This window comes from Eumetopias jubatus, unplaced genomic scaffold (genome assembly GCF_037043125.1).
Source record: "Eumetopias jubatus isolate StellerSeaLion01/CBP00866 unplaced genomic scaffold, mEumJub1_p1.0 scaffold_2, whole genome shotgun sequence".
Taxonomy (NCBI): domain Eukaryota; kingdom Metazoa; phylum Chordata; class Mammalia; order Carnivora; family Otariidae; genus Eumetopias; species Eumetopias jubatus.
In genome coordinates, this window is record NW_028274808.1 from 157,213,978 (window position 1) to 157,216,618 (window position 2,641).

The window sequence follows — 2,641 nt, forward strand, 5'->3', positions numbered from 1 at the left end:
CCTCTCAGAGCTATAAACTGTGTCAAGAAGCTCCTTGATACATATTCCCATGAGGATGGAGGATTTACTACTCTAATGTTGGCCACAAGTAACTCAGGGACTGTCTCCCCATCTATGAATTATCTCTGGTGTCTTAACTTCAGGGCACATGTGAGCAATTCTCAACAGTACCCCTGCCCACTTCTCTCCTTTTCTTTCTACAAGGTTTAGCAATGTACCCAAGGAAATACACAGGGGAAACTACCCTCCCCTTAGCCAATCTTGTCACCTAAACATTCTTCCTCAAGCAAGTAAGAGAACTGGGGTGATTCTTTTACACAGCAGTGTGAGCTCTGCTAAACCAACTTGATGGCCTTAGCAAGTATCTAACCTCTCTGTACTTTGGTTTCATCATCTACAAAATGGGTTAATAATAGGCTCTAGTACAGGATGGCTGTGAAAATTAGATACATTAACACAGGCATATGTTATGCCTGGCACACAGTGACTGCTCCCAGTATATTAGCTGCCGTCACAATTTTTCTAAGGAGTAGTATATATCAGTGACTAAGAATATGAACTCCACAGTCAACCTACTTGGATTCAGATACAGATTTCACCACTTGTGATGATAAAGAGGCATGGCTCTTAGAAGGTGATCAGGTCATGAGGATGGAACCCTTATGAATGGAACTAGTGTCTTTATAAAAGAGGTGTCAGAGAGCTCCCTTGACAAAAGTGGGCCCTCACCAGACACTGAATCTTCCTATGCCTTGATCTTGGACTTCCCAACCTCCAGAATGGTGGAAAGTAAATTTCTGTTGTCTATAAGCCACAAAGTCTGTGGAATTTTGTTATAGCAGCCCAACTAGATCCAGACACGCATACATACACATACACACACACTAACTTAGAACAATTCTTAGCATATAGTAAATAATACATATGCTAGTTATCTTATTATTATTATTATTACTATGAGTTAAGAAAGACAATATATAAATAGTAATGTAACAGTTCATGCAATTGGAAGTTTTAGGGCATCTCTCTGATATGCAGGAAGAGCCTTGAATTTTAACTACGATGTTTTTCCCCAATATCTCTGAGCATCACCCTCCTTATCTGTAAAGTGGGATAATAAAATAATCCTTAGTCTGCAACATTACAATAAAAATCAGAAGTCATATTTGTAGAGCTCTGAATCAAGGGACTGAGGAAACTTTCCTGCCTAAATCCCATGCTGCCCCTCTGCCCCTCTAAAGTCTGGCCAAGGGAAATGCATACACAAGGAATCAAGTCAGATATGAAAATAAGTGCTGTTCTATAAATGACTTGGAGCTACAAATCAATGGCCTCTAGGACAGAGTAATAGAAATTCACTAGAATAATCCACAGAACTTAGGAAAGTGCTATACTTATGGTTAAAGTTGTATTACAAAGAACACAAGACAGGAACACAGAAATGAAGAGATCAAGATCTAAGAGGGTCACGAACACAAAGCTTCTATGTCTTTAGGACCTGTCATCCTTCCAGCATATCAATGTATGATTACCAACCAGTGCTCAACTAAACCTTGGTGTATATAATCATTGACCGCATGACAGACCTTAATCTCCAGCTCCTCTCCTTTCCCCAAAGGTCAGGAGGTCAGGTTAATATCACCTGAATCAAAGCCTCAACCCTCTAATCATACAGTTGTTTTTCCAATTTGGCCAGTCCCCATGTTGACATCTAGGGCCCCACCAGGAATTAGCATAAGCTCAGAGATAATGCTGGGGTCCCATATTGAATAACAAAGATACTCCTGTCCCTTGGGAAATTCCAAGGATTTAGAAGCTCCCTCATACGAACCCAGGAAAAAGAGCAGAGAAAATCTTTATTATACAGTGAATGGGGAGCTTATGAAACTGGGTTTCATTCAAATACCCTGTTTGATAAGGTAACTTCAAAAAAGGAACTAAAGTACTCACTTTGGCATCATATATACTAAAAAACTGGAACCATATAGAGAAGATTAGTATGGCCCATGCCCAAGGATGACACAAAAGTACATGAAGCATTCCATATTTTTAAAAGCAACTGAGGTAGCTGACTTTCCTAACACACAAAAACAGATGCAGAGAGACAGACAAAATGAGAAAAAAAAAGGCATATGTCAAAAATTAGAGAAACAGGACAAAAGCATAACAAGAGACCTAATGAAAGAGAGATAGGCAATATGGCTGATAGAGAATTTAAAGTAATGACCATAAAGATACTCATTGGACTTGAGAAAAAAGTGGAAGACATCAGTGAGACCCTTAACAAAGAGGTAAAAACAAAAAAGGACCAATCAGAGATGAAGAATAAAATAATTGAAATTAAAATACTAGATAGAATAAAGAGTAGGTTAGAAGAAGCAAAAGAACAAATCAATGGCCTCTAGGACAGAGTAATAGAAAGTAAACAAGCTGAGTAGATGAGAGGAAAAACATTATAGAAAATGAGAATAGATTTAGGAGACTCAGTAACTCCAACAAGTATAATAACATTCGCATTATAGGAATCCCAAAAGAAGAGAGAGCAAAGGGGACAGAAAATTTATTTGAAGAAATAAAGGCTAAAAACTTCTCAAATTTGGGGAAGAAAACATAAATTCAGATCCAGGATGCTCAAAAAAAA

The 2,641-nt window shown here is 38.2% G+C and overlaps 1 non-coding gene across 1 annotated transcript; it reads left to right on the forward strand.

The window, feature by feature from the left end:
* Positions 1-1,942: 1,942 nt before the first annotated feature.
* Positions 1,943-2,051, forward strand: LOC114206879 (U6 spliceosomal RNA). Its single transcript, XR_003608738.1, has one exon. It is a non-coding gene; the product is annotated as a U6 spliceosomal RNA (small nuclear RNA).
* Positions 2,052-2,641: the final 590 nt, after the last annotated feature.